Below are 13,584 nucleotides of genomic sequence, written 5' to 3' on the forward strand. Positions count from 1 at the left end.
ATTATAAATCCCCTATTAGGCTCAACCCAACTTGGACTAATTTTTGGTGAAGACTCCACATTTTGTGGAGCAGAGTGCGTAGTGAGGAATGTAGTGCGGGAGTGTGAAGTGGACCATGCTACAGAGAAACTTTGGATATACCACATGGTATAAAGGCTTTGGGATAGGGCACAACCTGTTCCTATTGTAATGTTGTAAAAGATCAATGGTTTTCAAACAATAGTTGCTTGTATTAGGGTTTCCATGGTATGTGGACCATGGTATTGTAATGATGTATGCTTTATGTAATAGTATATATAGGGTTAAATAATAAAGAAGAGAAGTATCGAATTGATCAATATCTACGTTATGGTTTTATCACTGTGATATATGGTTTGGTGGCGAAGGGAATGCTCTGCAGCTGAGTGCGTAGAGGTTTGGGTTTGCATCTGATTGTGTAGATGTCTTGCATCTAAGTTCGCAGGTCAAGAACTATTTGTTGTACAGGAATTATTATTATACGCAACAATTCCTGTGGACGTAGTCCCACATTGTAATGAACCATGGTAAAATTGATGTCTTCATGTGTATATTTTCTTTGTATCTATTGTAGCATAGCAGTTTATTACAATTGCATGTTTTTATAGCACAATGATGTTTTATGAGTTTATATGATGTCTTTAAGTGTTTAAGTTAATGTGGCGAAGTAATGTATGCATGTTAAGAGTAAGAAAACACAATAATACCACATATCCACATCGTTCAAGGTTGTTGATCTGAGTGGATATTGGTGGCCACCCTCCTATTCGACCTAAACATCCAATCAGTTTCATTTGTTTCCTTGTTTATTTCAGGATTTATTATTTTTGGCATTTTTTGGGTCGCGAACTTCTGAACCAATTTTTACCCACTAAACGACATTTTTTTGAGCTCTGTTGCAGGCCCATAACTATAGGCATAGGCCTACAGTAAAAACTATATTACTTAGAGATACATTTACAACAAGGTATCGTATGCGCCAAATGAAGATGATATAAGAAAGTTATGACCCCGAGAAGTTGGCTACCCAACTAACTCCAACGAGGCCCATAAACGCTTATTGTTACATCTATTTGGGTTAGGGTTTTGGTTGTTTAAGGTTATATCATGTTTTTAAATTATAAATAGACCATTGAGCCTCATTCTAACACATTTCAGAGGCATATAGCCACCACATCTTTTCTCATATATAAGCTACCATCTCCTGAGGTAGTATTATTTCCTTTATGTTTGTAAGCACATTTCAATATTTGATATTAATGAAATGAAGAGTTATTTATGATGTATCTTTGTATTTCTAGTTATATTTGTAATGTGTTTCATTCTTGTTTAAATTTGAACTAGTGGTATCATATCGGTCTACTCTTTCTCTGTTTTTCATTGCATGTCTCCAATGAGGTCGGAATATAAGGAGTTAGGGCTTGAACTAGTCGAACCTTTGCCAGACCAGGATTGCAAATCCCGAGGGCCTCCCATGGTGGAAGAAAATAAAGATGAGGGGTCAAGATATCCTTTCAAAATATTTCTTAGGGAATCCCTTGAGTGAGAGAGGAATGTGATGATGGAAAACTTTGCCCAGATCCTTCAACGACTACCCAAGGGCAACACATCTAATTCCAAGAGAAACTTTGGAAATGCCACACCCTTTAAGGTAAAAGTTAAATTTGACATTCCCATATTTGAGGGTTAGATAGATGCGAACACTGTGGATAAATGGTTAAATATGTTAGAACGATATTCTTCTATTCATGATGTTTACATCCGAGAAAAGATTAATTTTTCTCTTCTAAAAGCCGCTCCCCGTGTCAAAGACAAGTGTGAAACCTACTGTGAGCAGAAGGATGAAGGTACGCTGTCACTATTTTCAGCCCCACCGACTTGGGATTCATTCCAAGACGCCATTAGGAGGTAGTACTACCCTATCGGGAGCTATGAGGATAAATAAATAAAGTCGACCACATTGTGACATAGAAGGGATCAAGACATGTAGGAGTTGACCAATTCTTTTCATACCCTTCACATGAAGTTGGGTATCAAGGATCCTGAGAAACATTTAGTACTCAGGTACCACGACTTACTATATAGGTACATCTAGGATGAGATGGAGTTCTTGTACATCTCCTCACTCGGCACATTGTACCGATACGCTATCAAGATCCAGCAAAAGCTTATATAGAAAAGGTGATACTTTCAATCTCTGACGGAAGCAAGGGAAAGGCACTACCAAATGACAGAGAAGAAGGAAAAGCCAAGGCGGGGTGACCAAGGATAACCTGTCAAATCTACAAGAAAAGAACAACACTACAAAGACAAAATAGTGTTATAGCACCATTTACCACTCTTGGTATATATGATGTTTTGTTTATGGCCTAGGGAAACCCCTCTTCCAGACATGGTCCAAATATATAAAAAACAATGTTTTATTCCCTGTATGCCACTTTTCCCTAAGATAAAAGCGTGTACACACGTGTTAGTCAATACCCAACCCGTGTATATGTATTAAAACACTTAAAAAATTAAATTTCCTTAATTTTTGGTAGAGTTCACAAGTTTTACCTATTGATTACCCCTTATTTCCCATGGCCCAATTGTTTCCCAACTAAAAAAGTAATTGGGAGAGGTATAAATAAACCTCTATGGGAAGGCCTTAAGGAGGAAGAGAAGAGATAGAGTTATTATACTGAGATTATCCCTGAATGAATCTGATGAATCCATGTGCCTCGTGCACTTCCCCAAGCTTTAGGAAACCCTTGTTTCCTTGATTATAGATATCCTTCCTTTTTCCTATGATATCATGGTGTTGGTGATGGAATAATATTGTTGAAGGCTAGGATAGGACGAATCCAGAGGATGGTTCCACTTGGAGCTAGAGAAAGACTTAGGTGAATTCTCTCCATGTTATTTATAGCTTACTGCAATAAAAGAAATGTTGTCTTGTTTCCGAAATTAACTATGTCTATGCATCAAATTATGTTTTAATTAATATATGAACGTTGTTTTGATGTATGATCAATCATTTGTTTATATTATATAAAGTCAATTTCGTGAATATGCTTTAATTCTATACGGCTATGTATGTTCGAATTGAATGATTTGCAAGTTTGAAGAACATCGGGAGTTGCAGAGGGTCTAAACCCTGTGGGACCTACTCGAACGAAGGAAATCTGGGTACGATCACTCTTACATAGTTTGATAATATAAGTGTCTTGCCTACGTTGTTTGAGTATTTCTTGTTGTAGTTTGCTTCTGCTTTGTTAGGGTTCTAACCGAAATCCCTAGGGTGCTTTCACCCAAAACAATAAGGACATGGGAAAGTGGTATGAGATCCAGAAGATCTCCACTCACAACACAAGTAAGTGTCAGGCCAAGAAATCATTGGTGGTCGAGTTGTAGGCTTTTGAGTCTGACACATGTTTCGACTTTGAGTTAGAACCTGACAAGGGGAATGAAAAAGGGAAGTTGATTATTGACATGGAGCCAAGTGCCATTATGGCCACCACCAAGATCTAGAATATTGAGCGTGAAGATCCAAAATAGGGGGAGAGCCTATTCCACTTACAGATGTGAGTGAAGGGTTCTCTGCTGCAGTTCATTATTGACAGCGGGAGCCAAAAAAACCTCATTTCAGGAAAGTTCATGAAGCAGTTAGGCCTACCAACTACAACACATCCATAGTTGTACACCATTGGGTGGCTTCACCAAGGACGAGATCTCCACGTCGACTAGAAGTGCCACCTTCCCTACAACATCAATCCCTTCACACATGAGGTACTATGTGATGTCGCTCCTCTTTAAGTTTGTGATGTAATATTAGGAAAACCATACTTATGGAAGTGGCATGCTATATATGAGTCTAGACCTCGCTCTGTTATTATTTCTTTGGGTACTAATTTATACATGATACCAGAGGTAACTCCACTTACCTCCATCTCTTGGATCTCTACTAAGTAATGCAGTAAGGTCATCTCCGAGACTATAAACTTTTGTTTTCTTTCTGATTCACTGTCAAAGTAAGGGGAAAGTCATGGCCACATCAATGGCTAATGGGAAGGGTTCCTCCATGTAGCAAAAGCAGGTGAATACGGTCGTGGAAGAATACAGGGACATCTAATCCTCACCCATAGGGGTACCCTTGCAGTTTTAGGTCAAGCACTCAATCGATATGACTCCCAAAGAACCTCCACACAATGGGCCGATACATCATCGCTCCATTATAGAAAATGAAGAGATCAAGCAAAAGATCCAGGAGTTTCTACAAAAACGGCACATCTGACCAACTTCCTTGCCTTGTGGGAGCCTGAATGTACTTGTACAGAAGAAGGATGGGACATGGAGGCTCTACATTGATTATTGGGAATTAAACAAAATCATTGTTAGGAATAGGTATCCAATCCCACATATTAATGACTTGCTGGACCAACTCAAGGGGGCCAAGTATTTCACCAAGATCGATTTGAAGTTTGGTTATTACCAGGTTCCAATAAAGCCCATAGATGTATCAAAGACCACACTTAAATCCAAGGAACGTGTTTTCGAATGGTTGGTTATTCCCTTCAGGTTTACAAATACCCCTACTAATTTTATGAGGCTAATGGATGACATCATGTGGCCCTTCACAAAATCGATCATGGTTGTTTATCTTGATGACGTCCTCATCTTCAGAAAGAGTTGGGAAGAACACTTGCAACAAATTTGGCAGGTCCTTCAAACCCTTCGACAACACAAACTGTGTGCCAACTTGGTGAAATGCACCTTTGGCATGAGTCAGGTACAATACTTGGGTTACATCATAGATTATCATGGCATGCATATCGACCCGAATAAGATCCAAGTAATTTCAGATAAGCCAGCCCCGACCAGTCTAACGGAGCTTCGCAACTTTTTAGGTCTTGCAAATTTTTATCAGAGGTTTGTGTGGGGATTCTCCCATATTACTTGGCCTTCGAGTTAGATTACTAAGAACGAGCCTAAAGGAAAGTTTTCATGTTCCAAGTCTCAATAGAAGGCATTCATTGTGTTCAAGCACCACCTCTACTCTTCACTGGAACTCACATTTCCAAACCTGCAACAACCATTTGAAATCGAGGTAGATGCCTTCGAATATGCTATTGGTGCAGTCCTCACCCTACCCTAGCATCTAGTGGCCTACCATAATGAGACACTTTCCGATACAATTCAGAAGTACCCCACCTATGATAAATAGATGTATTCGATTGTGCAGGTTTGCCAATAGTGGAAGCACTAGATTATGGAGAAGGAGACAATCATCAACACAGATCACCGACCTCTTTAGTTTATATAGACACAAAGGAAGTGGTAGAATAATCACCATCAAAAGTGGTCTACATATCTACAACAATTCCACTTGAACATTAAATACAAAAAGGGAAGCATCAATCATGTTGCAGTCTACCTCAACTGGTCCCCAGTTGTAGCATCGACTATTGTTATGAACTCTTGTGGTCATGAGACATGTGGATGTCTACAACTATACAAAAATGATCCACATTTCGCCTGGACATACCAAACGCTAGTATATGCAAAGAAGGTTCTTGATTTACATCTCTAGGATGCATTATTATGCTACCTGGACCACCTTTGTGTTCCTTCAAGTGAGCGGGCCAAGGTAATTTGGGAGGCACACTACAGTCGGGTCACAGGACACTATAGTGTGGAGAAAATTATGGTTTTAGTACAAAACTACTTCTATTGGCCCAAACTTTGACTTGATGTTGGGAAATATATCAGATCCTGCACGACTTGTGTCGTCGCCAAGCCAACCATCAAGAAGAAAGGAATGTACACTCCTCTGCCTATTCCCAGCCAACCGTGGGAATCCATCTCCATGGACTATATGTATGGCATCCCTTCTACAAAGTATGGTAATGACTGTGTGTTCCTGGTTGTGGAAATATTTTCTAAGATGGTAATATTGGCGGCCTGAAAGAATACTATAACCGTAGAGGACACTTCCAAACTATTCTTTAAACGAGTATGGGTACATTTATGGATCCCTTAGATGGTTATATCAGATCGGAATGATAGGTTACTAAGCACATTCTCGTCAAGCCTCTGGAAACTATTGGACACAAAGCTCAACAAGTTGACTACCTTCAATCCCCAGACTAAAGGCTAGACGAAGGTCGTCAATAGGATGATGGTGCACATAATCTTCATGTACAACTCCAAGAATCCTCAAACATGGGATGAGAGTCTTCCATATGTGCAATATAGTTATAATAGAACTCTCCATAACTCGACTAGTCGCAATCCCTTTCAAGTAGGTCTAGGATTTCAATCATTGTGTCTGATCGATCTTTCCATGCCTCGCGTTGCTATTGTGTTTTCTTCTTTAATGTGTACAAAAATAAACCACTTTAGTATGTGGTTGACAAACAATGAAAATCACTACTAAACATTGTTGATCTGCAACAGATGATAGAAACAAAACCTACCAAAGCCCTGATCTATGCCACAATCATAGTTAAAAACAACAATGGAATAGTAAAATAAGCACAAGTAACTCCAATAATTCAATGGAAACCAAATATATAAAGAATATATTTTAATAAAAAACACCTGTGAAGGGAAAAAATAATGTTACCAGTCCCACTCTATGGGATGGGTTATTAGCTATCCACAAATGTCCTCAACTTTTGTAGAGTCTCTCCCTTCTATAATGTGTAAAACCCAACTAATAAAATGTTTGAGTTTAATGAGAAATAAAATGGAAAATAAAAATGGTGTGCAACAATGATAATAATCAGAGTTAAAATATTGGGTGCAACAATGAAAATAATCAAAAGTGAATAATGAATGGAAAACTATTCTATTTATAACAAAATGTTAGGTTATACTCGAATAATGAGCAATAATAAAATATTATTAACCCCATTCTAGGAATAATCCTTTGGAATATTTTATTATATTTGGTTAGAGGGAAAAAATATTTAAACTTTTATTTAGAAATAATAAACAAATAAATGATTTATTTATCATCTTAAGAAATATGGTTAAGGCATAATAAACAAATAATGATTTATTCAATTATTCTTAAGGCATTTGGTCAAACTTGACAAGGAATAATAACCAATTAGTTATTAATTAATTATTCCCACGGAAAACTAAGATAATTAATTATTTATCTATTTATTTCTCAAAACTGGGTCAAATGTGACAAGGGATATTAATCAACCAATGGTTTCATTAATTATTCCTAGAATATAATTAAACAAATAGTGATTTATTTAATTATTCTTCATGGGTTTAATTATAAATTGCTTAACAATTATAGTTTATTAAGTAATTTTAGACAGTGAAATCAATTCTAGTATGGTAAAATTGGCCTTACATGGTGTAACTCAATTCATCTAGTAAATTATGGCTAGATGATCAAATTATTGTGATAATAGATTGCCCTCCAACATACGAGTGTTAGGAGAAAAACGTACGACCGAAGTACGTGGTAAGGACACAATCACTAGACAACAAAGTGGAGACAGAGAGAAAGAGAGAGAGATCAACAGAGTTGAAGTGAAAGAGGATAGTGACAGAGGGGGCAAGACTAATGCAAGTATCATTTTTTTGTGGTACCGAATCTCAGTGAGGCGGGGGAGGCATACTTATACCCGCTGAGATAACTTATTACAAAATAATGATGCGCTCAAAAACATGAAACCGAGCATTAAAATACATGCTGAATGGTACATGACATGTTGGCATAGCTTACCCAGACAATAATAAAATGTGTCCCACATACATAATTCACTTGGAAAAACATGCTCAAGGACTGAATACAATAACATTTGAGTACATGAGATATAAGAGCCCTTCCCTCAAAAAATTGGTGGGAGGGAGGGTAAAAAAACTAGGGAAGCCCTGCTGAATCATGAGGATCATCAATGGGTAATTTATATGGACCTTAGTGCACCTCTAGCTTACTAAAATCAACATTTCTCATCATTCTTTACATGTTTTAATTATATTTTGCTTAATAAGGAGAGTAAAGATGAGATGTCATGTCTAGTGGTCTAATGTGCATTAATTACATGTTTTGGAGAAAATGTTGGCTAATTAAAGTGCAGGAACTCAAATGGATACAAGTAAGAGGGATTCTAGGAGACAGCATCTCCCTCCTTAACTCCTCACTCACTCGAATATTCCTCAATCAAATCTCATCAGCTCGGAGTTGCAAGCAGCCAAGTCATTAAGTTCATTGGCAACGAAGCCAGTGATAGTTGAAGACTTGTTGATCTTGAGGTTAGAGCCAATTTTTGATAACTTTAGTTGTATAAATCAAGAAGCATAGGGCCTCATTAGGATTTAGATGTTTTTTTCAAGATAGATAAGCATTTTTCGAGTTCAAGCATTGTAACCAAGCACTCTTATGTATTTCTAATTTCTTTAATGAAAATGAGCAACATTCCCTTGATCCAACACTGAGTTGACTCCAATGGCTGAAGCTCTTGGGTTAGGGCCTAACCCTACTAGCAGAGGTTCCTCTTGTTGTATGTGTATTCTTACGCTATATTCAGAGTTAGATGCTAAACTCATTTTGGAGTTGTTAATTTACAAGTATTAGTAGATTTAATTAGTTTGCTTCCATTTGTGGATAGTTCTAGTAGTAACATTGTAGTGATAAGAATGTATTCCAAAAAGGCTAACAACAAGTGGTTTTCACCTCATTTCTCCCTTACAGGGACCATGGTTTGAGGAACACTTCTCATACAACCCAAAAAGATAGAATTCCTATTTTTTTTGTAATCTAGGGTTTTCTTGCTAATTAGGTCATTACCTTTCACTTTCATAGATAAGTTGCAATTGATATTTTCTAGTCTCTTAGGTTTTTCACTGATCACATTTCACTTCATATTGGTTTCAAGCACTTCCATGCATGAATGTAGCAAGTTAATGGTGACAACTCTATTTTTCCCTATATTTGAATAAACCCTTCTTGGCTTTGATGAATTTATGTATGAATGCCAAGAATGATGTTTGTTGTTGCATTATTTTTAAATCAGTGGGAGACCTCATCTCATCATCTTCAGCCAATTCATATCCACCCATGATTTCCAAAAGTCACTAAGGTCTCAATTTGAATTCTTGTCTTATGAGGGAAACTTGCCATCTCCATTGAGGAAATCCAACCATATACAAGATTTGGCTTGAGTTGTAAGTGCCTACCACTCCCATGCCTTATTCCCTCCTTATTCACCTTTTCCAATCTCCATCCCACATGCTAGACCACTTCCTGAGCTTTTGGCATGTTCCTAGAGTAAAACAGGGGATCATGTAGGTGAACTAGTACTTCTTGTAGACATCCTGTAGGAAAACCTGTAGTAGCCTGTTTTGAGCCTGAATTGAGAAAAATCATCACTAAAAGCTAGGATTAGGTCCCTACTTTCCCTCCAAGCCATTTGAACCATTGTACTCCTTTCACTTCACACCTGTATCCCCTGCCAAAGAACCAAGAAATATTAGCATTTGCATGTTTCAAACAAAAAAGATAAAAAGAAACAAGTTCCTTCATATTTATTCATGCAAACAACAAATAGTACTTTCTAGATCAGATTTCATGCTTAGAATAGTTAAAACCTCATAGGTGTTAGAGTAGGGTTCTTTTGCAAAAAAAGTATGTTAGCAAGTAGATAGAGGATTTCATGTTTTTTTGCAAGCATTTATTTCAGTCTTTCCTTCATGCAGTAGACAACATTTATTTTTCTTCCAATTAGGGTAAATTTCCCTTCTCTAAGTTGGTAATCAAACTTCTTCTAGTCAATATAAGGTTGGCTTGAAAAATGCTAGTGGTCTATCGCCCCATCTCAATAGTGACAAAGAGTAGACCAATTACATCTATTTGTGTATACAACACTCTCACCTCCAAGTTTGTACGAACCACTGGTTCATGAAGTAAAGTTGGTATCCCCTGGAGTTGCAACATCCTTGCTGGAATACTGGTGCTCATCAATTTTTCGGTGTCATTGTTGGGGAGGTGTCTGAGTACATGTGATTTCTTCTTTCTTCCTTCCTTCTCTTATCTCTCTTCATTCTGCAATTAGTTACATTCAGAAAATAGTTGTAAGTCAGTTTTGTTTTCTTTCAATTCTGCAGGTAGTTTAAAACTCAAAAAGAAAAAACACGTCTTTCATGCCTCATAGGAATAGGGATAACTTAGGAAAATTTCTACCAAATACCTCCACCACTTCAAACAACCAACCTTCCCTCTTCTTTGGTGTCTATGAGCTAGATGACCCCTTAGGCTAAAAACCAAAGATTTTTGAAGAGCCTATAGGGGAAGAAGGAGAAATCATTCCAACTGATACAATGGTTTAAAATAGAAATGAAAGGGGAGATAGGGAAAGAATTGAGGGCGCTTTTCCCATCAGAGAAACTACTAGGAATTGCAAAATAAAAAACATGAGCCCCTCTTCGCTTCCTCACTTCCCTGGACTGACCTCAGAAGATCCAAATACCTTTTTGTTTGAATTTGTTGTCATATGAAAGATTTATGATTACACATCTGAAGACTAGAAGTTGAAATTATTCCCATGCACTCTCAAAGATGCAGCCCTGCACTGGTTCATGGGTTTACCTAGGGATAGTATCGCCACTTGGGCTCAGACGCAACAAGATTTTAACAAAAGGTATAGGGACTATTGCAGGTCCAAAGATACCAAGGAGGAAATTTTTAGAATGACCTTGGGACATTACGATTCCTTAGAGGATTATGAGGAAAGATTCTAGCTTAGCTATAAAAGGGCCAGGTGCACACTCAATACTGAGTCACTTATGTTAGTCTTTCTCAGGGTGATGAGGGAAGACCTTCTAGAAACCTTAAATCTATTGTCAGGAGGGGACATCTACCAATTACCCTATGATGATATCAAGAGAGATTTGAAGAATCATTATAGGGTAGCTAGAAAGCAGGGTAGGGCTAGTCAAGAAATGGCTAGTTCATCCTCTTCCAATACATCCATAAAAATTGAAATTGGGAAAATGTTGGAAGACTTTAAGAGTGAAATGCTGCAAACCCTTTCTTTGCAAATAGACACTATCCAAATCAAATTGAAGCAGGAGGAATTAGAGAGATAATTAGCCATCTTCTTCCGTAGATGCATAAGGAGGCACCCTAGGAATGGATTTCCATTGAACCTTATAGAAATATGCTCAGTCTGTGAGGGAAACCACTCCACAGACAAGTGCCCTTCTCTCCTTGGATTAAAAGCTGTGTATCAGGGAACCAAAGGGGTGATTCAATAACTCTTCTACATTAATCAAAGGAGGTCTCATGGACCTCGACCATACCATCAGGGCATGAAAGGGTCGTCCTATTCATATTACAACCCTAATAAAAACACATATATTCACCCTTGGTTCCCCCCAGCTCATCCTTCTTGGTCTACACCTTCCCCCTAGTCTTTTGCACCTGAATACCATTCCCAATTAGCCAACCAACCATATTAGCCATATACTCCCCCACAACCTCGATGGAATGCATCACCCCAAGGGTGGAGGCCCTCATACAACCAAGCTCTAGCTTTATTGCCTTCACCTCCGTCTCAACCACAACTCCTACACCCTACTCCACCTAAACAACCTCATATCCCTACCCAACCAAACCTAAACCTGAACAATAGATAGGCACAACATGTATGTAGTGGAGAAGCATCCTACCCTACCTATGCTATGAAATTCATGAAACTAACCTTAGGTCTGGGAGAGTGCTCCTGGATAACCAACGTCCATCTCCACATAGGGAGAATGAGGAGGAAAGAGAGGAAAGTGTGCCTAGAATGAATCCACCCCCCTTTCCTGAAAGGTTAACCCATCTAGCCTAGCACACCCCAGAAGTGACTGAACTTCTGGGGGAGTTGAAAAATCTATGTGTCAAAATCCTACTTCTCTAGGTTATCAAAGATGTCTCCATTTAAAACAAGCTGATCAAACAGAAGTGTTTCAAACATCTAGGGAGGTGAAAGAGAGAAACTCCTACCATTAATGTCATTGGAAAATTGTCTGACTTAATGCCGGGGCAGGTAATTTTCCCGAAGTATTTAGATCCTGGGAGCCCTATAGTAGGTGTGCCCTATCATAGGTGTACACATCGATGGCACCATTGTCCCCCATGCCTTTATTGATGTTGGGGCTTACATCTATGTGATCACTAAGGACATTATGCTCAAATTGAATCTCTAGGGATCATTAAGGAAGACCACAACAGTCTTGCATCATGCAAACTGATCCACAGTGGCCCTTGAGGGGACTGTTCAGGATGTGATGCTCTCGATTGATTCCTGGGAATAACCTGCGGACTTCTTAGTTCTCTAGCCTAAGACCAAATTCAATGGTTATCCTCTCATCCTTGGAGCCCTTGGTTAGCCACTGTCGATGCCTACATAAGCTGCAGGGTTGCAAATATGATTATAAAAAATGGGCATCTATCCAAACAGTTGGTCATGTACCCTCCTCCTCAGCCATCCCTATAACATGACTTACCTTTATGGCTAGAAGAGGAGGAAGAAGATGAAGTATACTCCTCCAAAATCTATACCCTAGAAACTTCCATAGGATGGGGACAACATAATAAAGATGATTTGATTAGACACATCCTCCAAAATCAAACTCTCAACACCATGTCTTTGGAGGAATTAGTGAAGGAAACCGAGGACAACCATTAGATTGATTTATGCTTAGCTGACTCAAACCATACTCATGTCAAGACAATAGAATTTGGCCCTGAAAGAGCATTGAAAATCAGCCCCTCTCTCTTTGTACACCAAGAAGAAGAGTTATGTAACATACTATGGGAGAATTTGGATGCCTTTTCTTGGAATTACAAAGAAATGAAGGGAGTGCACCCCTCGATGTGTACACGCCACATTTACATCAAGGAAGGTTGCAAGCTACTCCAACAACCCCAAAGGAGAATAAATCAAACTCTCAAGGATATAGTCAAAGAAGAACTACAGAAGTCGTTGGATGCAAGATTCATTTACCCTATCTCATACGGCGAGTGGGTGTCTCCTCTAGTGCCGGTTCCAAAGAAAAATGGAAAGTGGATAATTTGTATGGATTACCGAGAGATAAACAAAGCCAAAAAGAAGGACATTTTCCTCTACCTTTCATTGACCAAGTGTTAGATGGTCTGGTAGGAAAGAAGTTCATCTCTTTCCTAGATGGATTCAGAGGGTACAATCAAATCTAGATCAACCTAGAGGACCGGGATAAAACCACCTTCGCTTATTCTTGGGGTACTTCCACTTATAGGGTCCTTCCTTTTGGTATAAGAGATGCCCCTACCACTTTCCAGAGAGCAACCCTAAGTATCCTTGCATAACTAGTCCATGATGCAGTAGAAATTTATATGGATGACTTCACACCCTATGGGTATGATTTTCAGGAGGCTCTCTCTAGCCTGGGAAAGGAGTTAAACAAATGCATTGAAATAAACTTATCCCTTAGTCTCGAAAAATGTGAATTCTTGATGATTGTAGGGACTATTCTAGGTCACTCAATATCCCAGGAAGGACTGCAAGTAGACCCAAATAAGATAGCCATCATCAAAAG

This window comes from Pinus tabuliformis, chromosome 2_2, assembly GCF_031772625.1.
Source record: "Pinus tabuliformis cultivar Carrire ecotype Pingquan chromosome 2_2, CPIR1, whole genome shotgun sequence".
Taxonomy (NCBI): domain Eukaryota; kingdom Viridiplantae; phylum Streptophyta; class Pinopsida; order Pinales; family Pinaceae; genus Pinus; species Pinus tabuliformis.